Source organism: Canis lupus, chromosome 19, assembly GCF_003254725.2.
Source record: "Canis lupus dingo isolate Sandy chromosome 19, ASM325472v2, whole genome shotgun sequence".
NCBI classification, from domain to species: Eukaryota; Metazoa; Chordata; class Mammalia; order Carnivora; family Canidae; genus Canis; species Canis lupus.
In genome coordinates, this window is record NC_064261.1 from 23,659,912 (window position 1) to 23,683,979 (window position 24,068).

General features: G+C 39.8%; 1 protein-coding gene, 1 non-coding gene and 2 pseudogenes across 9 annotated transcripts in view; 1 reads left to right on the top strand and 3 right to left on the bottom strand.

Annotated features, from left to right (window-relative positions):
* The window catches only part of WDR33 (WD repeat domain 33), a 123,160-nt gene that overhangs the window by 21,696 nt on the left and 77,396 nt on the right, over window positions 1-24,068 (top strand). The window lies entirely within an intron of this gene.
* LOC112652483 (U6 spliceosomal RNA) lies at window positions 346-449 on the bottom strand. The gene has a single exon (XR_003131497.1). It is a non-coding gene; the product is annotated as a U6 spliceosomal RNA (small nuclear RNA).
* Window positions 7,183-7,725, bottom strand: LOC112652451 (isochorismatase domain-containing protein 2-like; annotated as a pseudogene).
* LOC112652414 (NADH dehydrogenase [ubiquinone] 1 alpha subcomplex subunit 1-like) lies at window positions 22,109-22,314 on the bottom strand (annotated as a pseudogene).

The window sequence follows — 24,068 nt, forward strand, 5'->3', positions numbered from 1 at the left end:
TTTTTTTACTAGTGTGATGTTTCTAGGATTATACAGAGTATATTTTGAGCGTGCAAAGACTGCTGAATAGAGCACAATAAGTAAGCATAAATTAACGAAAATAATTGAAAACATCAGTATACGAATATACTAACAATGATTTTGAGAGTATTTGGGAAAGTTAGAGATTTCAAAAGAGTGTTTTAAAAAGAAAAACACTCCTACCTTGTTACGATAGTAATCCATGGCTGTTGTGATAGCTTGGAAAAACTGAATGTATAAATAAGACAACCAAATTTTACTGTAACTCTCATGCTTTGTTACCTTTGTTTTATGTTTCTTCCCATTTTGGGGGGACTTTTGTTTTGCTTTATGGGACATTTTATGAATTTACATGTCATTCTTATGCAGGGACCATGCTAATCTCTGTATTGGTCCACTTTTAGTATATGTACTGCTGAAGCAAGCACGATTTTTTGGCTTTTGCACAAAAGTATACAGTTCTTTTAAAGTAATGGTAGTTATTCACAGTCTGATTTTTTTTTTTTAAGATTTATTTATTTATTCATGAGAGAGAGAGAGGCAGACACACAAGCGGAGGAAGGTAGGGGCTCTGCAGGGAGCCCAATATGGGACTCGATCCCAGATCCCACAATCACGCCCTGAGCTGAAGGCAGATGCTCAACCACTGAGCCACCCAGGTGTCCCTTCACAATCTGATTTTTCCAGTTAACATTGGATCATGTGCAGTTTGTTTACAAAATATATATTTTTAAAGATTTTATTTATTTCTTCATGAGAGACACAGAACACGAGAGAGAGAGGCAGAGACACAGGCAGAGGGAGAAGCAGGCTCCATGCAGGGAGCCAGACATGGGACTTGATCCCGGGTCTCCAGGATCACAACCTGGGCTGAAGGCAGCACTAAACCTCTGAGCCACCCGGGCTGCCCTGTTTAAAATATTTCAAGATTTTTAGTGATTATATGAAATTTCATGTTACAGATGTGCAGAAATTATTTTTCTCTGGTTGCTTATGCCTGTGTACTTGACTGAATTTTTGCAAAACAGAATTTTTTATTTGCTACATTGATCCCTATTAAATCATAGAATGTTTTTCTGAAATTATTTATAAAAATATTTTATTTATTTATTTATTATTTATTTATTTATTTATTTATTTATTTATTTATTTATTTGAGATAGTGAGTGAGTGGCACAAGCAGCAGGGAGGGGCAGAGGGAGAGGGAGAAACAGGCTCCTTGCTGAGCAGGGAGCCGGATATATGGCTTAATCCCAGGACCCCAGGATCATGACCTGAGCCAAAGGCAGAAGCTTAACCAGCTGAGCCACCCAGCGCCCCTAGTGGTTCTTAATCTTCTTATTCCTTCGTTCAAAGTATCAAAAATTTCTCCAACATAGGCAAGGAAGTATCAGAGTCTTAGATAGAGTCCTAGTTAGCTTCTTTAGTTTCTTGTTCTTTGTACTTTATTATTTTAAGATTTTATTTATTTATTCATAAGAGACACAGAGAGATGCAGAGAGAGAGGCAGAGACACAGGCAGAGGGAGAAGCAGGCTCCATGCAGGGAGCCCGACGTGGGACTTGATCCCAGGCCTACAGGATCACGCCCTGGACTGAGGGCGGCGCTAAACTGCTGAGCCACCCGTGCTGCCCATGTTCTTTGTACTTAAGTAATACTATATCCCCTACCCATCAAGGCTTAGGTGTTCTGTGGATACGTTACGGATAGTATTAGAATAGTACAACTTTGCTGTTTATCTTTTTTTTTCCCCAAAGATTTTATTTGAGAGAGAGAGACTGAGACCGAGCACAAGTAGGGGTAGTGGCAGGCTCCCCCTGAGCAGGGAGTCAGATGTGGGGCTCAGTTCCAGGACCCTGGGTTCATGACCTGACCAGAAGGCAGACACTTAACTGACTGAGCCAGCCAGGTGCCTCTTTGCTGTCTGTATATCTTGAACTTGCTTCTAAGATATGACTTGAGTTCTGCAGTTGAAAGAGATTAGGAGAATGAGACCATTCTTTCACTTTCTATCCCATCCAATTCTGTTTTTCCCATTGAATAGTGTTTCCAACTCCAGTTGATTCTTGTTACTCATGGCAGTTGCAGACCCTGAACTAGCAAATGCTAAATGGTTGTTCCTAGGGGAAACATACACAGATTCCTGTGAGCCTCTGGTGACATTTGCATAAAGCCAGTTGAGACATAATCTGTGCTTCTTTTCAAAGATACCTTATTTAATGCATATTGTTGATCCATTATCATTGAATTCATGGCTGATAGCACTAGTGGCAGCACATGTCTGAACCATACCTATCTAAATGTATTTTCTCTATAAGGTACATCACAACCTTTTATTTTATTTTATTTTATTTTATTTTATTTTATTTTATTTTATTTTATTTTATTTTATTTTATTTTATTTTATTTTATTTTATTTTATTTTATTTTATCTTATCTTATCTTATCTTATCTTATTCTATCTTATCTTATTTTATTTTATTTTATTTTAACTTTTATTTATTTATGATAGTCACACACACACACACACACACACACACAGAGGCAGAGACACAGGCAGAGGGAGAAGCAGGCTCCATGCACCAGGAGCCCGATGTGGGATTTGATCCTGGGTCTCCAGGATCGCGCCCTGGGCCAAAGGCAGGTGCTAAACCGCTGCGCCACCCAGGGATCCCCATCACAACCTTTTAGAGCTTAGGAACACTAGACAACACTTCACAACACTTGGAGACCATTTTAATCCATGAATTTTTTTTTTTTAAAGATTTTATTTATTTATTCATGAGAGACACATAGAGGCAGAGACATAGGGAGAAGGCAAAGCAGGCTCTCTCTGCAGGTGACTTGGTCCCAGGACCCCAGGATCACCACTTGAGCCCAAAAGGTAGAGGGCTCAGCCACTAAGCCTGGTGTCCCAAGCCATGAATTTTTTTTTTTTTTTTAAAGCACAAAAATGTGAATAACATGACACTTAGTAGATTACAAAACGGACACTTGGGGCAGCCCTGGTGGTGCAGTGGTTTAGCGCCGCCTGCAGCCCCGGGCATGACCCTGGAGACCCTGGATCGAGTCCCACATCAGGCTCTCTATATGATGCCTGCTTCTCCCTCTGCCTGTGTCTCTGCCTCTCTGTCTCTATGAATAAATAAATAAAATCTTTTTTTAAAAAAAAGGACATTTTATAGTACGAGAGCTGAAACAAGAAGTCAGAGCATTGCCTGGTTAGACCTCAGATGGGAACTTGAGCTCTGGGTCAGTTCAAGTTTTTCTTTACTCTTCTACAAATGATGCCAAAGATTTGGTGCTATAGAAAAATTTTACCAAGTAGGCAAATTTGTAAATGGGGAATCTTTGAATGAGGATTCACTCTAGTTTGAGCACAGGGAAACCATAAACCGTTTTTCCTATTAAGCTTTTATTTTGTTGTTGGTTATTGCAGGGATATAAGTATGCTTTTTAGTTAAAAATCCAAACCGCTGGGGCAGCCCGGGTGGCTCAGTGGCTTAGTGCGACCTTCAGCCCTGGGCCTGATCCTGGAGACCTGGGATCCAGTCCCACATCCGGCTCCCTGCATGGAGCCTGCTTCTCCCTCTGCCTGTGTCTCTGCCTCTCTTTCTGTGTCTCTTATGAATAAATCTTTATTTTTTTAATTATTTTTTTTTTAATTTTTTAAAAAAATTATTTATGATAGTCACAGAGAGAGAGGGGCAGAGACACAGGCAGAGGGAGAAGCAGGCTCCATGCTCCAGGAGCCCGACGTGGGATTCGATCCCGGGTCTCCAGGATCGCGTCTTGGGCCAAAGGCAGGCGCTAAACCGCTGCGCCACCCAGGGATCCCGTCTCTCATGAATAAATAAATAAAATCTTAAAAAAAAAAAATCCCAACAGCTAAATTGTGTAGTAAATTTTTTCCCCCTGATCCTAATCATACAGGAAGCAAATGACAAAGAACTAACTATACATTTGTATCCTTTTTTTTTTTTTTAAAGATTTTATTCATTTATTCATGAGAGACCGAGAGAGAGAGAGAGAGAGAGAGAGAGAGAGAGAGAGGCAGAGACACAGGCAGAGGGAGAAGCAGGCTTCATGCAGGGAGCCTGACGTGGGACTCGATCCCTATATCCAGGATCAGGCCCTGGTCCGAAGGCGGCGCTAAATCGTTGAGCCACCCGGGCTGCAGAGTTGCCCTATACATTTCTATCCTAAAGCAGTATTCACAAGACGTGAAGAGAATGTAAATGTACATAGAAGTGGGAGTAAAAGTGGTTAATGAAATGGAAAAAATAAGTATTTAAGCTTTTATTAATAAAAAAACTAAAATGGAGCCGAGAAGTTTTTTTCCCCCTAAGGCAGCAAAGATTCTTTTGATTTAAAGCTATATGCACAACAATAGTACAGTTTGAGTTTTAATAGCTTATGTTTTTTTATTTTATTTTTATTTATTTATGATAGACATAGAGAGAGAGAGGCAGAGACACAGGCAGAGGAGAAGCAGGCTTCATGCCGGGAGCCCGACGTGGGACTCGATCCCGGGACTCCAGGATCGCGCCCTGGGCCAAAGGCAGGCATGAAACCGCTGAGCCACCCAGGGATCCCCTAGTAGGTTATGTTTTAAAACAATTCAAAAGTCCAGCAATGAGACCTGTTTCATTTATTTATTTATTTATTATTCATTCATTCATTCATTCATTCATTCATTTTATGAGACATGTTTTAAAGGTAAACTGGGCACCTAAGTGGCTCAGTCGGTTAAGCGTCTGCCTTGGGCTCAGGTGTTAGGCTCCCTGCTCTGCTGGGAGTCTGCTTCTCTTCCTTCTGCCTGCTGCTGTCCCTGCTTATGCTTCCACTCTGTCAAATAAATAAAATAAATCTTAAAAAAAAAAAAACAAGCAGTTTTTATTCATTAATATTTGTAAATACTGGGATCCCTGGGTGGCGCAGCAGTTTACTGCCTGCCTTTGGCCCAGGGCGCGATCCTGGAGACCGGGGATCGAGTCCCATGTCAGGCTCCCGGTGCATGGAGCCTGCTTCTCCCTCTGCCTATGTCTCTGCCTCTTTCTCTCTCTCTCTCTCTCTCTCTCTGTGTGACTATCCTAAAAAAAAAAAATTGTGAATACTCATAACAGCTTCATTAGAGATTTGTTTTCCTCTTCACTTTTTTTAGAAAAAGTTCTTAAGTAGACTCCACAACCAGTGTGGGGCTCTTTCTCCTGATCCCAGGATCATGAGTCACATGCTCTACCAGCTGGGCCAACCAGCCATCCCTTCCTCTTCAGTTTTAATGTGGAGTAGGAGGAGAGCCTTTTGGAAGGCAGCTATGCTCACCACTATACCACCAACGCGAGGAGAGCCTTTTGCATGTAAAGGTAGAGGAAGCAGAGATCACTTCTGTACTGCTATCTATATTTTCCTGCCAGAAGTAAAAAGTAGATATGATTATCATATTTTCTTTTTCTTTTGAGTGTACACAATATGTAACAAGAGTAACTGACCTGAATTGTCAAACAAATTCAGCATAGTTCTTGTCCATTATCCTTGGCAAATACAGCACAGGGGACATTGTCTGGGAATTGAGATGTCATCAAAGAAGTGGTGGAGGCTCATTTAATGATTTTTTTTTTTTTTTTTTTTTAAGATTTTATTTATTTATTCATGATAGTCACAGAGAGAGAGAGGCAGAGACACAGGCAGAGGGAGAAGCAGGCTCCATGCACCGGGAGCCCGATGTGGGACTCGATCCCGGGTCTCCAGGATCGCGCCCTGGGCCAAAGGCAGGGGCCAAACCGCTGCGCCACCCAGGGATCCCTCATTTAATGATTAAGCAATAAGACATTTAAGTAAAATTTTTTTGAAAAAAGTGAGAATATGTGTGCGCAAACAGAGGGGGAAGGGTAGAGGGATAGAGAGAGAGAGAATCTCAAGCAGGCTTCACACTCCGTGCAGAGCTCCATCCCACAACCCTAAGATCATGACCTGAGCCGAATCAAGAATAGGATGCTTAAGCAACTGAGCCACCCAGGCACCCCTTAAATCATATTATTATTACTGGAATATTTAAGACGTTGTTAAAAACATTTGCAAAGAGTTTTGTAGTATGGAAGACTCTTAAATTGTAATTATTAATGGGGAAAAAAAATAAAAATTTATGTAATACACAGTTGTACATATTAATGAGTGGTGGGTATATATACTTTCTCCTTTTCTTCTTTTTTTTTTTTTTAAGATTTTTTTTTTTTTTTTTTTTATATTCATGAGAGAGAGAGAGGCAGAGACATAGGCAGAGGGACATAGGCTCCGGTGGGGAGCCTGATGTGGAATTCGATCCCAGGACCCCAGGATGCTGACCAGAGCCAAAGGCAGATGCTCAACCACTGAGCCACCCAGGTGCCCTAACATTTTTTTTTAAAATCAGGGTTTCATCAAGGTTAGTTATGTCTCTCCAGCCTTATAGTTTAAAATAAGTCTCCCTTTCGTTTTTTTGTTCTCAGTATTGCATAAGCACATGTGAAAAGATACTTGGTTTTTTTGACAGTTGTTTTTTCCCTTTAAAATTAATATTGGGGGACGCCTGGGTGGCTCAGTGGTTGGGCATCTGCCTTTGGCTCAGGGTGTGATCCTTGGTCTGGGGATCGAGTCCCTCATCGGCTCCCTGCATGGAGCCTGCTTCTCCCTCTGCCTGTGTCTCTGCCTCTCTCTGTCTATCATGAATAAATAAATAAAATATTAAAAAAAATAAAATTAATTTTGGGGGCACCTGGGTGGCTCAGTCAGTTGTGTCTGCCTTCGGCTTGGGTCCTGATCTCACGGTTCTAGGATGGAGCCCCATGTCCAGTCTGCTACTTCCTCTCCCTCTGCCCTTCCCCCTGGCTCAAGCATGTGCCTGAGTGTTCCCACTCTCTCTCAAATAAATAAATGAAATCTTTAAAAGATAAAACTAAGTTTGGGGTCATGGTGAGTGGCTCAGTCAAGTGTCCGACTCTTCATTTTGGCTCAGATAATTTTTTTTTTTTTTTTTTTTTTTAGATTTATTTATGCATGACACACAGGCAGAGGGCAGGCTCTATGCAGGGAGCCCGACATGGGACTCAATCCCGGGTCTCCAGTATCATGCCCTGGGCTGAAGGCAGCGCTAAACCGCAGAGCCACCGGGGCTGTCCTGGATCTTTTTTTAAACTGGGGGTGGGCGGCATCACCCACAAGCTGCAGAATCAGCCAATCAGCCCTTTGCTGGTGGAGAGGAAGGCGCTACTCTGCCGCATCCTGGCCAGGGCTACTAGCCTGTCCACCTGGCTTCGAGAAGAGCAGCCGTCCACCACCACATGGACCTGCAGCCCCCGGTCCAAGAGGTCCAGGGTGGTATTCAGGATGCAGGCCTGTGTCTCAATGCCACAGAGGAGCACAGAACACAGCTGGGGCCATGTATCCAGCTCCCGTTGCACTGCAGGCACCATGCTGAAGCAAGTTTTGGCTACTGGCTGCAGGCCTTGAGCCCCCAGCTTGGGGCCTGTGGGGCCCAGGACTTCTGGGTACTGCTCTGTCAGCACAGCTGGTAGGTACCTCCAGCAGCCTGGCCACCTTGAGCATGGCAGCCACAGAGACAATATGGGGAAAGTATGCGATTTGGCAGAGCTTCTGCATGTCACACAGGAACAGGATGGATGATCCAGGGAGGACTCAGCCCAGGTTGGACCTCACAGTTGCCATGTCCTCGCGGAGCCACATTTAACGCCACTCATATCCTCCCCTCAGATCATGATCTTGGTCATGGGATCCAGCCCTGTGTCAGGCTCTTTGCTCAGTGGGGAGTCTGTTTATCTTCTGCCCCATCTGCCCCTCCCACTCTTGCTCTCAAATAAATAAATCTTAAAAAAATCTAAAGAAAAATAATTTTGGTTAAAGGTATTAAAAAAAGTATTCCAAATAGATTATATGTTAGATTTTTGCCTTATTTTGTGTATTCGAAATATTGTAATGGTGAAACTGATGGTCACTTCTCCAGAAATACCGTATTGGACTGAATTCTCCATTTAGAGAGACCTATCACATAGATGGCAAGCATGCAGTTTTTCAGTCTTACAGAGCTTCTAGTTAAAAAAGTTCCCCAGGTTTTTTTTTTTTTTTTCCTGTAGATTTTATTTATTCATGAGAGACATACAGAGGTAAGAGACCTAGAGGGAGAAGCAGTATCCCAGGTTTTTGGTTGAAAACTTAATCCAACATAGAATAGGCAGCTGAACTTATATTTTTGTCATTTGTAAATTAATACTATCTCACCATTAGAAAGAATTATTGCTTTAAAAAAGGTCATACAGGGACCCCTGGGTGGCTCAGCGGTTGAGTGTCTGCCTTGGGCTCAGGGGTGATCCTGGAGTCCCTGGATCGAGTCCCACGTTGGGCTCCCTGCATGAAGCCTGCTTTTCCCTCTGCCTATGTCTTTGCCTGTCTGTGTCTCTCATGAATAAATAAAATCTTAAAAAAAATTATACGTATATACTGGAATAGAAAAATTCTTAAAACAATTTTGGCTTCGATTTCCAAATTGAGTGAGAGAGTAAAATTTTACAGTATTTTAAATTGAGTTTTTAATGTACCAAAACATTAAATACTACCTGTGAAACAGACTTACTTCATTTATTTTAGGGGAAGGGTAATACATTTTATAGATGGTCTAAAATTTAAAAGGTTTTGACTAAATTTTTCTTATCCCTTTCCCAGATACATCACTGGTAATGTTTCTGGTGTGTGTGTGTGTGTGTGTGTGTGTGTGTGTATATTTTAAGATTTTATTTATTCATGAAAGACACAGAGAAAGAGGCAGAGAGACAGAGGGAGAAGCAGGCTCCCTTCAGGGAGCCCAATGCGGGACTTGATCCCTGGAACTCTAGGATCACGCGCCGTGAGCCAAAGGCTGATGTTCAACCACTGAGCCACCCAGGCGTCCCTCTGGTATATTTTTTTTTATGTGTATAAGCATACAAAAACATGATTGTGTTTTTAGCACCATTTGACTGCTTTATTCATTTTTTTATTTGTTTCATCACAACCATGATAGCCAGCCGAGATAGTTCTATTTGTTTTGTTTTGTTTTTTGATTCTGTAGAGTTTTCCTTCTAAGGTTTGTATTAAGTTGACATCATAGCTTTTACTGTTTTCATAAGTGAATTTGGAAAGTTTAGGAATGGGTTAAGTTTTTAGTTGTGGATTTTATCTCTTGTGAATAATTTGTAATAATACCTTGAATTGCTAATATACTTCGTAGTTCGTAAAAAATTTTGAATTTAATTCTGTATGGCAGTGGTGAGTTAAAACATTTTTTTTCCCTAAGATTTTATTTAAGAGAGTGAGTGAGAATGCATGTGAGTGTGTGCATGTGCATGAGTGGTGAGGGATAGTGGGAGGGAGAGGGACAAGCAGAGCCCTTTGAGCATGGATCAAGGCTTGATTCCAGGACCCTGAGCCGAAGTCACATGCTTAACTGAACTACCCAGATGCTCCTGAGAACTTTAAGAATACTGCTCAGACATTTTAGGCCTTTTACTGTGTTGACATTTGTACTTAGTGGTATGAAAGTAGTAATGGATAAAACTGCTTGCTCCTTAGCATGGTTTAGGCAGTGGTACCAAACTGTACTAATAGTCATTGTATGTTTACTACCACCTCACAGCGGTATTTGAAAAGAGAAAAGCCAATTTCACTGATCTTGAAATGTCATTGAAGCATTAAAAATAATTAATGTCAACCCTTGAGTATGTTTTAAATTTATTTTATTTTAATTCTAATAGTTAACATACGTTGTTATATTAGTTTCAGGTCTACAATATAGTGATTCAACTATTCCATACATCACCTAGTCAGCGCTCATTATGACAAGTGTACTCCTTAACCCCCATCACATGTCACCCATTCTCCCACCTGCCTTGAGTATGTGTTTTTTTAAATACAGCATGCTGTGGACCGAATCATGTCTTTGTAAAATTCATATGTTGAAATCCTAACCACCAATGTGATGAGATTTGGAGATCTGGCCTTTGGGAGATAATTGGGTTTAAATGAGGGAATCAAAGTAGGGCTTCCTGATAGGCCCTTATAAGAGGAGACACCAGAGAACTTGCTGTCTCTTTCTGCCATATGAGGATATACTAAGAAGATGGCTGTCTGTAAGCCAGGAACCTGACTGTCCTGGCACCCCAATATCAGATTTTCAGTCTCCAGAACTGTGAGAAAATAAATTTTTGTTTAAACCTTTCAGTCTGTGCTAGTTTATTATGGCAAGCCAAGCAGACTAATGCATAATCTGTGATGAAGTGGGAAGTGTGAATAGAGCATTTTTGCTGCTTACAGAAGTACTGCAGTTCCCTTGAGGAAATTATGTAGTGTTAATATTCACATTTTCTGTGGAATCTGTTTTTTACTTGGAAGGATGACACACTGTTCAAATAGAGGCAGGGCATGGATAGAAAAGGAGGAGCCCTAGTTAACCAATATCAGAAATGAAAGAAGGGCTATCACTGCAGATCTTATAAATTTTAAAATGTTAATAAGAGAAATGTATGAACAATACTATGTCCTAAAATGTGGCAACTTGAGTGAAATTGATATATTGCTTCAAAGAACAAACTACCAAAACTGATTCAAGAAGGAATAGATAACCAGAATAGTTTTTTAAAAAGAAGCTGATTTCATAATTAAAAACTTTTCAGCAAAGGAAACTTGAGGTCCATTCAGATGCTTTCACAGGTGAATTCTATCAAACTTTTTTTTTTTAAAGATTTTATTTATTTATTATGAGAGACACACAGGGAGAGGCAGAGACACAGGCAGAGGGAGAAGCAGGCTTCACGCAGGGAGCCCGACGTGGGCTTGATCCCGGGTCCCTAGGACCATGCCCTGGGCTGAACGTGGCGCTAAACCGCTGAGCCACCAGGGCTGCCCATATCAAACATTTAAGGAGGAAATAATACCAATTTGATACAATCTCTTCCAGTAGATATTAGAAGGAATACTTTCCAACTCATTCTATGAGGCTTGATGTAAATCCAGGTTAAGATATTTCAAGAAAAGAAAGCTACGTTAGTATCCTTAATGAGTGTACATTAGAAGTCAAAACAAAATGTTAGTGATTGGGATGCTTGGGTGGCTCCGTTGGTTAAATGTCTGCCTTTGGCTCAGGTCGTGATCCCCAGGTCCTGGGCTCCCTGCTCAGTAGGGAGCCTGCTTCTCCCTTTCCCTATGCTGTTCCTCATGCTTGTGCTTTCTGGCTTGCTCTCTTTATCAAATAAAATATCTTTTAAAAATGTTAGTAATTAAAATCCAACTATTGTTGGATATAAAAAGGATGATATATCATGACCAAATGGGATTTATTCTGGGAATGCCAGGATGTTCCATATTTGAAAGTCAGGCTAATTTACTTTAATCGATAGATGAAGAGAAGCCATATGATCATCTTTGTAGATGGAGAATAAGCATTTGACAAAATTCTTCATACTTTTTTTTTTAAGATTTGAGAGAGAGGGATCCCTGGGTGGCGCAGCAGTTTGGCGCCTGCCTTTGGCCCAGGGCGCGATCCTGGAGACCCGGGATCGAATCCCACATCGGGCTCCCGGTGCATGGAGCCCGCTTCTCCCTCTGCCTATGTCTCTGCCTCTCTCTCTCTCTCTCTCTCTCTGTGACTATCATAAATAAATAAAAATTAAAAAAAAAAAGAATCTAAAAAAAAAAAAAAGATTTGAGAGAGACTGAGAGCATGAGGTCGGGGGAGGGGCAGAGGGAATGGGAGAAGCTGACTCCCCACTGAGCAGGGAACTCCACATCATGACCTGAGGCAGATGTTTAACCTACTGAGCCACCCAGGCACCCCTTTTAATACCTTCTTGATAAAAATTCTTTTATCAAGAAGGTATTAAACTAAGAATTTTATCAAACTAAGAATAGAAGCATTTTACATTCACATGATGAAGGGCATCTACAAAAATCTATAGCTAATGTCATACTTAAAAGAGATAGTGAAAGTCTGAATGCTTTCTCCTTTTAAGACTGAGAATAGTGCAATACGTCAAGAAAAAGAAAGCTTTCAGAACAGAAAGAAAGTAAATTGCCCCTATTTGCAGATGACATGATTGCCTATGCAGAAAACCCCTGGGAATCTAAAGAAAGCTTCTAGGAACATGTGAATCTAGCAAGGTTGCAGAATAAATAGACAATGTATAACAATTAATTGCATTTCTTTATACTAGCAGTGACCAACTGGGAATGGAAATCAGTTAAAAAACAAAAACAAAAACCAGTAACATTTAAATAGCAACCAAAGGGCAGGCCTGGTGGCTCAGAGGTTTAGCACTGCCTGTAGCCCAGGGTGTGATCCCGGAGAGTCCGACGTCAGGCTCCCTGCATGGAGCCTGCTTCTCCCTCTGCCTGCCTCTCTCTCTCTCCCTCTCTCTCTGTGTCTCTCATGAATAAATAAATAAAATCTTTAAAAATAAATAAGTAACAACCAAAACAGGTATAAATCTCACAAAGCATGTGTAGGATCTCTGTGCCTTAAACTATAAAACATGGATGAAGCAAATCAAAGAAGGCCTAAATAATTATAGAGAATTGCCTGTTTGTGGTTTGAAGACAGAGAATTGTTAAAGGGTAATTTCTCTTCAGATTGGTCCATCCAAATGAAAATCTCAGCAACATTTTGTATAGATCATAAACTGCTTTTAAAAAAATTATAAAATGGCAAAAGAATACAAATTGCTAGAATACTTTTTTTAAGTGTTTTTTTTTAAAGATTTTATTTATTTATTGATGAGACAGACACACACACAGATCCCAGGTCTCCAGGATCCACGCCCTGGGCTGAAGGCAAGTGCTAAATTGCTGAGCCACCCTGCTAGAATACTTTCGATAAAGAACCTAGTTGGAGAATCTGATCTGAAATATAGCTGGTTTCAAGATGTTCTGTAAAGTTACAGTAATCAAGATATTGAGGTAGAGACATAAAATATAGTCAGTTAATTTCAGCAAAAGTTTAAAGGCAATTCAGTAGAAAAAGATAGTCTCTCAGCATATGGAGTTGGAATAGTTGGACACCATACGAGAAAAAGGAATTTCTGCATTATACCTAATGTGAAAATGAACTCAAATAGATCAGCGATCTAAATGTAAAATGTAAAATAATACAATTGCCAGAAGAGCAGGAACAAAGGAAAAATATCTTTGTAGTCTTGGCTAACTACAGATTTCTAGGGGCACCTGGGTCACTGAGTTTCTTAAATGTCTGACTTTGTCTCAGGTCGTTATCTCAGGGTCCTCATTCAGTGGGGAGTCTGCTTCTACCTCTCCCCCTTCTTTACTTGGGCTCTGTCTCTCAAATTTTAAAAGAAAAAAGATTTCTTACATATGACCAAAAGTACAAAATAAGTTGATAAATTGGATTTCATTAAAATTAAAAACTTTGCTCTTTGGAAGGTACTCTGAAAACAGTGAAAAGTGGTAGATTACTAGAAGATCTTTGCAGATCACATATCTGACAAAGATTTTGTATGTAGGATACAGAAATAATTCTCAAAACTCTACAATAAGGACCCAATTAAAGAATGGGCAAACGATTTTTTAAAAAAAATATTTTATTTATTTATTCATGAGAGGCAGAGAGGCAGAGACACAGGCAGAGGGAGAAGCAGGCTCCATGCGGGGAGCCCAACGTGGGACTCAATCCCGGGACTCCAGGATCATGCCCGGGGCTGAAGGTGGTGCCAAGCCGCTAAGCCACCCGGGCTGCCCTGGGCAAAAGATTTGAATAGAAACTTTGCTGGACGAGATGTATGGTGGTTAAGTATGGACCAAAAGGTGGTATGTGTCATTCATTAGTATTAGGGAAATGCAAATTAAAAACCACAATGAGAAACTGCTGTATATCTGTTAGGATGACTAAGAAATCAATAGCTGACAATGTGAAGTATTAATGAGGATGTAGAGCAACTGGAACTTTCATACATTGCTAGTGGGAATGCAAATTGGCACAGCCACTTTGGGACATCTTTTGGCAGTTTCTCATAAAGTTAAATATAACTCACATGATGACCCTGTAGTTTCAATCCTAGACATTTACCCCCAGAAAAGTGAACACTGATGTTTACTCAAAAACTATATACGACTGTCAATAGTAATTTTGTTCAAATTGCTAAGCACTATAGATAATTCAGGTGTCCCTGAATTGGTGAATGGATAAGCAAACTGTGGGATGTCTATTGAATTCAACAATAAAAAAGGAATTATTGGTATGTGATAGAGCATTGGCAAATCTCAAAAGTATTATGCTAAATTAAAAATGCCAGACTCAAAAGGGTATACGATGTGTGATTCTGTTTATATGCATCCTACAAAAGACAAAAGCTACAGTGATGGGAAACATATCAATGGTTGTAGGGACTAGGGGTAGTGGTAGAAATTGATAACAGGGTTCTGCATCTTGATTGTGGTTATTCTATGATTCTGTGCATTTGTCAGAACTTAGCATTGTATACCAAAAATTGAATTTTAGTACATGTAATTTTAAAAATTAGTTAATCAGGAGTATGCGAAGGGAGGCCAGAAACTAGGAGATAATATTTGCAGAAGATATATCAGATAAAGGATTGTTATCCAAAATATACAAAGAACTCTTAAAACTTAACTGAGAAAATGAACAGTTTGATTAAAAAATGGGCAGGGGGCATCTGGCTGGCTCAGTTGGTGGAACATGTGTCTCTTTTTTATTTATTTATTTTTTTACATACATGAGTTTATTCTTACAAAACCTGATGAGGTTATTCATATTCCTCTACCATTTTATAAAAGAGGATATTAAGTTAATTGACCAAAGTCTTCAGCTAGCATACATTAAACCCAACACTTGAACAAAGGAAGTCTGCTTTCATAGATAAACTCGAATAATATTCTATGCTAGTGAAATCACACTTTATTGATAACCTACACAATCACTCATTTCCAGTACAATGATAATCATCAGATGGACACATGCTCTCCCCTCCACTTTGATGGAGGGTCATAGAGGTCTTGCCCTTATTTTTTAAACTAGTGTAAATTTATTGCATTGCTTAGATATTTCATTATGCATAGATACTGATGACCACTGACACAGAATTACTAAAGTACTAATGTGAATGTTTGAAATGATGTTTCCTATTTGTATTGAAAGGAAAATTATATTAAAGATTGTATTAAGCATATATAAAATTTTTTTGAGATATCCTTTGGTGCGTGTTTGTGTGTGGTTATGTGTAACTCTTGTGGGAAATATTTCATCTGTTTCAACAAGAAAAATCTAGTTTTCAAAATTCAGGACAACAGTCATGGCAATCTTTGACTAACATGGAAACATGTAAAAATGAAAGCATATTTGTTTTATATATTACAATTTTTACGAGTGTTTTAATAAATTTTGCAATCAACTTTGAGCCTTTACTTCGGAGTAATTCTATGATCTGCCATGGTACTGTATTACTCCTCTTATGAGACCCTGTGTGACTAAATAGTTGTTGAATTCCCTGTGGGTATATTACCTGTTTCTATCATAAATAATTTAAAAGGGCAGCTCGAAGTTGTTAAAATGCCTGCTGATGATATTATATGTCCTTTCCTCATATCCAGAGTACCTTATTACCTTACACCTGGGTATCAGAAAATGAAAACCATTTGCTTTTGTAAAAAAAAAAAAAAAAAGTGAGCAAATCAAATATTGATTATGTATAGAGATGCTGACCATCTTCATTCAGATTATCACTTTAGCTTTCTCATGTAATCTCTGATTTCATTTGAAACAATTATCTAGTTGTTGATATTTCTGCACATGATTTATTCTCAATGCCATGGTGTGTTGTGTGTGTGTGTATGTGTGATTTTTGTTTGGTTGCTTTAGATACTAGGGCTGTCCCTTGAAATTTAGGCAAGTATGTATTAGGCAGTTAGTATTCAGAGCTATTTGAACAGTCACCTGAATCACAGTATTTGAGGAACTACAATAGTAAGTCATCAATCAGAAACCCCTGTATAGAAAGCAGATGGAAATAGTAGTATAAAAGCAGGTTGCCTTAGCAAGATTTACAGCATTATAAATGCCAGGAAACTTCACCTCTTCAGATTTCTGTGACCTTCTGGCACAGATGTTATAGAATGGCACTAAACCATATTTTCACCTTGTCCCTAGACTACTGCAAACAATATTCTGATTGATGACATCTTCTGACTCCTCTATAATCCTTTTTTTAAATTTATTTTTTATTGGTGTTCAATTTACCAACATACAGAATAACCCCCAGTGCCCGTCACCCATTCACTCCCACCCCCCGCCCTCCTCCCCTTCTACCACCCCTAGTTCGTTTCCCAGAGTTAGTTTAGTAGTCTTTACGTTCTGTCTCCCTTTCTGATATTTCCCACACATTTCTTCTCCCTTCCCTTATATTCCCTTTCACTATTATTTATATTCCCCAAATGAATGAGAACATATAATGTTTGTCCTTCTCCGATTGACTTATTTCACTCAGCATAATACCCTCCAGCATGTGTCTCTTTTTTAAAGATTTATTTAAAAGAGAGTGAGTGGGGATCCCTGGGTGGCTTAGCGGTTTGGCGCCTGCCTTTGGCCCAGGGCGCGATCCTGGAGTCCTGGGATCGAGTCCCACGTCGGGCTCCCGGCATGGAGCTTGCTTCTCCCTCTGCCTGTGTCTCTCTGCCTCTCTCTCTCTGTGTCTGTCATGAATAAATAAATAAATAAATCTTTAAAAAAAAAAAAGTGAGTGAACTTTAAAAAAAAAAAAAGTGAGTGAACCTCCCTCCTGTTCACTCTGCGGGACAGAGAGTCTTAAGCAGACTCCACACTGAGCATAGAGCCTGATGTGAGGCTTTTAAAAGACCCTGAGATCATGACCCGAGCAGAAAGTGTAGGTTCCCCCGAGGTGGTTATTGATCTTGGGGTTGTGAGATGAAACCCCATATTGGGCATAGAGCTTATATTGAAAAAAAAAAAAAAGAAAAATTGGGCAAAAGATCTGAACAGACACTTCACCAAAGAAGAGATACAGATGTCAAATAGGCATATGGAAAGATGCGTAACATCATTCATCATCAGGGAACTGCCAGTTAAAACAATGAGATAACTACTGGAATGTCTCAAATCCAAAATACTGATAACAGTAAATGCTGGTGTGAATATGAAGCAACGAGAACTCTCATTAATGAATGAGACTAGTAGGAATGTGATATGCTATAGCCACTTTGGATACATTGTCAGTTTCTTAGAAAAGTAAATTACTCTTACCAGAGGATCTGGCAACCCTGCTCCTTTGTATTTATCCATATGAGTTGAAAGTATGACTATTGAAAAACCTCACATGAATATGTATAAGAACTTTCTTTATAATTGCCAGAATTTAGAAAGACCAAGATGTCCTTCAGGAGGTGAATGGATAAACAAATTGGTACATAAAACAAAGGAATGTTAGTGCTGAAAAGAAATGAGCTTTCAACTCATGGAAAAGACATGGGGTGGGGGAACGCAGATACATATTACTAAGTAAAAGAAGCCAATCTGAATACTGCTTTAAAAAATAAATAAAAAAAATAAATCTATTATGAAATTTTTTTTTATTTTTAAAAAAGATTTTATTTATTAATGAGAGATCCACAAAGAGAGGGGGAGAGGCACAGGCACAGGCAGAGGGAGAAGCAGGCTCTATGCAGGGAGCCTGATGTGGGACTCGATCCCGGGTCTCCAGGATCTGGCCCTGGGCTCAAGGTGGCGCTAAACCTCTGAGCCACCGGGCTGCCCTCCATTATGAAATACTAAATGAATTTAAAAGAAAAGAATGATAAGCCATCTCGTTCAGATTTGAGTATATCACAGGTATTTTTCTTGAAGGTGAATGTAGGTAGGTAGACTGCTTCAAGGGAAACAGTTGTCAGTATTTATTAGTGATAAAAATTGATTTGCAAGCAAAAATTAGAGTTATGAACACTTGTATCTGCCTTGTGAGATTGAATTTCCCAGTTATTAATAGTTCTTTTAAAAATTCTTTTTAAGGATGGTCTATTTTCATATGCTTCCGCATATACATCTATAAACACCTTAAAGAAGATGTTGCTTGAAAGAAGGTTTTCACACGGTATAGGTTCAGTGAGATAAGCAAATGGCTGTTCTCATGTGCTTTTTTTTTTCTTCTTAAGATTCTATTTATTTGAGTGAGAGAATGAGTGAGCGAGCAAGCATGAGTGGGAGGAGGGGGAGAGGGAGAAGCAGACTCCCCACCAAGCAAGGAGCCTGATGTGGGGCTTGACCCCTAGGTAATGACCTGAAAGATATTTTGATTAATTGATTGATTAATTACTCGAAAGATATTTATACACGTGGTTTCTTTTTCTTTCTTTCTTTTTTTTTTTTTTAAGATTTTATTTATTTATTTGACAGAGCAAGAACACAAGCAAGAGGAGCAGCAGATGGAGTGGGAAAAACATGATTTCCGCTGGGCAGGGAGCCTGATGTGGGGCTTGATGGATCATGATCTGAGTTGAAGGCGTCTGCCACCCACACACTCCCACAGTGTAGTTTCAATGAGTTAAGCATAAGGCTGTTCCTTATGTATTAACACATATGTTTACAAACTGGTGCCATAATAAAAGATGTTAGTTGAAGGATGCGTTAAACACAGGGTAGTTCAAATGGGTTAAGCATACTGCTCTTCCCTTATGCCTCTACACATAAGTTTACATACACAGGTATATATTAGTGAAAGAAGATGTTGCTTGAACAGTGGTTATACACAGTCTGGTTTCAATGAGTTAAGCATACAGCTATTCTCATATGCTTCTACATATACTTTGACAAACACTTATATCTTAATGAAAGAAGATGTTAGTTGAAGACCACTGGTGATTTTAATAAATGTGATTATTTTGTTTTATAAGAAATTGAGTTAGATGATACATAATTCTGTGAAACCAGTGTTTTCTAAATGATCAGTGCATGATGTTGTAAAATCAAACATGAGTAAAAGTTCCAAAGTGCAAATAAATGCACTTTAACAGTACAAAAAGATTATTGGTGTGATTTATTTTTATTTCTTGAAGAATTCATTTATTTTTTTGAGAGTGAGCGAGCATAAGTGGGGCTAGGGAGAAGCAGGCTCTCTGCTGAGCAGGGAGGTCAACATGGGATTCAGTAATCCCATGACCCTGGAATCATGACCTGAGCTGAAGGCAGATGCTTAACTGACTGAGATACCCAGTACCCCTTATTGATGTGATTTTTAGATGTCACATTACAGTTAATATTTAGTAAACTACAGCTTGTCAGATTTTGTTGGAATATTAAAGAATATTCACACTTTTCAGAGAAGGCAATTAAAATACAATTCCCCTTTCCAAATATATATCTGTGTGGGTCCATGTATTTTTCATATACTTCATCCCAAATATTGCAACAGGTTGAATGCAGCATTAAAATGAGAATCTAGGGCAGTCCAGGTGGCTCAGCAGTTTAGCGCCACCTTCGGCCCAGGGCTTGATCCTGGAGCCCCAGGATCAAGTCCCACGTCAGGCTCCCTGTATGGAGCCTGTTTCTCCCTCTGCTTGTGTCTCTGGCCCTCTCTCTCTCTCTCATGAATAAATAAATAAATAAAAATCCTTTAGGGCAGCCCAGGTGGCTCAGTGGTTTAGCGCCACCTTCAGCCCAGGGCATGATCCTGGAGACTCGGGATTGAGTCCCATGTCGGGCTCCCTGCATGGAGCCTGCTTCTCCCTCTGCCTGTGTCTCTGCCTCTCTTTCTCTCTGTGTCTCTCATGAATAAATAAATAAAACTAAAAAAAATCCTTTAAAAAAAATAAAATGAGAATCTAGCCATTTTCAATTAAATTAAGCTAGACATTAAAGAGATTTGGGAAAAAAAGTCACTTTTCACTAGTTTTATTTGGGAAAGGGGAAATAGCTATCATAATGGGTTTATCTTTATTTTTTTTTTAAGATTTTATTTATTTATTTATGAGAGACACAGAGGCAGAGATATAGGCAGAGGGAGGAGCAGGCTCCATGCAGGGAGCCTGATGTGGGACTCGATCCCGGGTCTCCAGGATCACACCCTGGGCTGAAAGCGGCGCTAAACTGCTGGGCTACCCAGGCTGCCCGGGTTTATAATTTTTTATTGTTATGTTATTTTTAAATTTTTTTATGGTAAAAACATTTAAAAACATACTTAGATTTTAACCAGCTGGACTCAGTTTAGATGATACTAGTTTTGTTGGCAACATCCAAAGTATCATAGTCAGGAGCCAGTCAAACATATGCCTTCTCTTCATTGGGCCTGATTAGGGTGTTGACTTGGCCTTGTCAGTGTCAGTTTTTTCACACTTATTTTGTGCTTGTTGGCCATAATATCCACAATGAACACAAGTGTATTCTGTTTTCTTCATGGCTAATTTAGTGGTCAGGGGGAAGTTGACAATGGCATAGTGGTTAAGCTTCTTTCTACTGGGGGTGCTCTTCAGGGATATTTGGGCTACCTTTGCAGATGTAGTATCTTGGGCCCTTGGAAGTAGGTGATATGCCCATCTTTTTTTTGTGATTGGATACCTTTCAGCACTGTTTTCTTGGCATTTAAAGCCTTGACTTTGGCTTTGGGAGGGGCAGGGGCTTCTGTCTTTGTCTTTGGCGTCATCTTCGTGAAAGGAGGGTTTATCATTGTTTTATTTATTTATTTTTTATATCATTGTTTTATTTTTTATTTAAAAATTTTTTTTAATTTATTTATGATAGTCACAGAGAGAGAGAGAGAGAGAGAGAGAGAGAGGCAGAGACATAGGCAGAGGGAGAAGCAGGCTCCATGCACTGGGAGCCCGACGTGGGATTCTATCCCGGATCTCCAGGATTGTGCCCTGGTCCAAAGGCAGGCGCCAAACCGCTGCGCCACCCAGGGATCCCTATATCATTGTTTTAAATGCATATTAAATATTTTGAATTTCTTTGTTTTAATTTCTAAATGGCAATATCTGTAAATATCACAGTAAACAAGAATTTGGGGGAATCTTCAATTTTTAAAAGCAAAGGTATCCTGAAATGAAAAGTTTAAGAAGTTACTGCTCTAAGGAAACTCTTTCTTTCTTTTTTTTTTTTTTTTTTTAGGAAACTGTTTCAGAAGTAAGCCATCCAAGTTATTAGGATGTCTGATGGCTCCCAGATTTTTGCTGCACTTTATTATCACCTGGGAGCTTTAAAAAAAATCTCTGCTGGGATGCCTGGGTGGCTCAGTGGTTGAGTGCCTGTCTTTGGCCCAGGGCGTGATCCTGGAGTCTCCGGATCAAGTCCCACGTCGGGCTCCCTGCATGGAGCCTGCTTCTCCTTCTGCCTGTGTCTCTGCTCTCTCTGCATCTCTTTGTGTCTCTCATGAATAAATAAACAAAATATTAACAAAAAAATCTCTGCTGCCCAGTTCATATCCCATATAATTAAATCAGAATGAGGATGAGAGCCTAAAAGCCTGGATTTTAGGAACAGCTGGCTTTAGCTTATATGTAGGTAACTTTATCTACAAAATGCTCTATGGTTTTTGTTTATTTTTGCAAAGATGAATTTTGTAATCCACTGAGAATTAGTTTGTCCACTTTTTATTGGTTTAAATACTTGGTTAGTTGGGATGCCTGGGTGGCTCAGCGGTTAAGCATTTGCTTTTGGCTCAGGGCATGATCCTGGGATGCAGGATCAAGTCCCGCATCTGGCTTCCTATGGGGAGCCTGCTTCTCCCTCTATGTCTCTGCCTCTCTCTCTATTCTCAGTTGTGTCTCTCATGAATAAATATATAAATCTTCTAAAATACTTGGTAAGTTAATATGCATTTTAAAAAATGGTGCAAAACTGGAAAATGTATCTTGTATACTAATCACAAGGATGAAAACCACACTCCATAACCACTGACTTTATCTCCATTTAAAACTTTTTTTTTTTTTTACTTTTTGTTTTTATTATGCACTACATTAATACACTGCATAACCTTCCAGGAGAGGTAGATGAGCCATAACCGAGGTATTTTTCATCAATCAGGAAAATGCTTCCTTAATGGATATTCTCCAAACCCTTTGACACATAGTATCGATTAACTCCACTTGCCTATCTCTTTGCATCATACTCCACTGATATGGATAATAGGCAGCCCTTTTTTCCTTGCCCACATTATTGAACCTGTGGATGTGTGCCGTGGCTGTGCAGGGGATAACCAAGCACACGGCCATGACGCTGATCCGGAGAATCTCGAACCACATTGCACCGCGGTTGGCAGGGCCTCCATTTAAAACTGTTGGGGTGGGGGGTGGGAGCTTGGGTCATTGGTTAAAGATCTGTCTTTAGCTTAGGTTATGTTCCCATAGTCCCGGGATCCAGCCCTGCATCAGACTTCCCAGCTTAGCAAGGAGTCTACTTCCCCCTCTGCCCCTCCCTCACCCCTTTCATGCTCTCTTGCTCTCTCAAATAAGATCTTAAAAAAAAACAAAACAGGGATCCCTGGGTGGCGCAGCGGTTTGGCGCCTGCCTTTGGCCTAGGGCGCGATCCTGGAGACCCAGGATCGATTCCCACGTCCGGCTCCTGGTGCATGGAGCCTGCTTCTCTCTGCCTATGTCTCTGCCTCTCTTTCTCTCTCTGTGACTATCATAAATAAATTAAAAAAAAAATTAAAACAAAACAAAACAAAACAGTTAATGCTATAGGCTTCTTTATCCCAGAATCACACTTTTGAAAGGTTGAACTATTACTTTCTAACTAAGTTGACATCCAGAATATGGTCATATGGATTATATGTAAAAGTTAGTTTTTAACTTTTGGCACAGAAAACTACATCTAAAAGCACAAGAATGGGCAGCCCAGGTGGCTCAGTGGTTTAGTGCCGCCTTCAGTCCAGGGCCTGATCCTGGAGACCTGGGATCAAGTCCCACGTTGGGCTCCCTGCATGGAACCAGCTTCTCCCTCTGCCTGTGTCTCTGCCCCTCTCTCTCTCTCTCTCTCTTTCTCTCTCTCTCTCTCTGTCTCTCATGAATAAATAAAATCTTAAAAAAAAAACACAAGTACAGTATCAGGTAATGTGCATTAAAAACTGGTCTAGTGTAGTATCTACTAACATGTTTCAGTAGCTTTACAAGTAAGTATTAGTGGAAGCTACTTAACCTTAGGGTATGAAGAATTACAAAGTTAAATCTTTGGCTGAAAGTTATAAAAGTTGGAAAACTCCTATATTGAGAATTAATTAAAATTGATCTTTGAGTGCTTGGGTGGCCCAGTTAAGTGACCAACTCCTGATTTTAACTCAGTCATGATCTCAGTGTGGTGAGATTGAGCTGGTATTGGACGTCCCACTCATTGGTCAGTGTACTTGTCCATTTCCTGCCACTAAAATAAAAAAATTGATCTTTATTTTTAAAGATTTTATTTATTTATTCATGAGAGACCCAGAGAGGCAGAGACATAGAGGGAGAAGCAGGCTCCCCATGGGGAGCCTGATGTGGGCTTTAATCCCAGGACCCCAGGGTTATGACCTGAGCCAAAGGCAGATGTTTAACCACTGAGCCACCAAGATGCCCCTAAAAATTGATTTTTTTTTTAAATTTTTATTTATTTATGATAGTCACACACACACACACAGAGAGAGAGAGAGGCAGAGACACAGGCAGAGGGAGAAGCAGGCTCCATGCAGGGAGCCTGACGTGGGATTCGATCCCGGGTCTCCAGGATTGCACCCTGGGCCAAAGGCAGGCGCCAAACCGCTGCGCCACCCAGGGATCCCTAAAAATTGATTTTTAATGTGCAGTTTAGTTATCAACAGATTTATGATAGCAGTCTAAAATGCTTATCTTTTGAGTTAATTATTTCATATGTGTATTCTCAGCATGGGTGGTTTGTTTTTACCTGCTAGTGAGTTGCTCATCCTAACTTTTCTTTGCTCATGCTAACTTTTTATTTATTTTTTTATTTTTAAAATTTTTATTTATGATAGTCACAGAGAGAGAGAGAGAGAGAGAGGCAGAG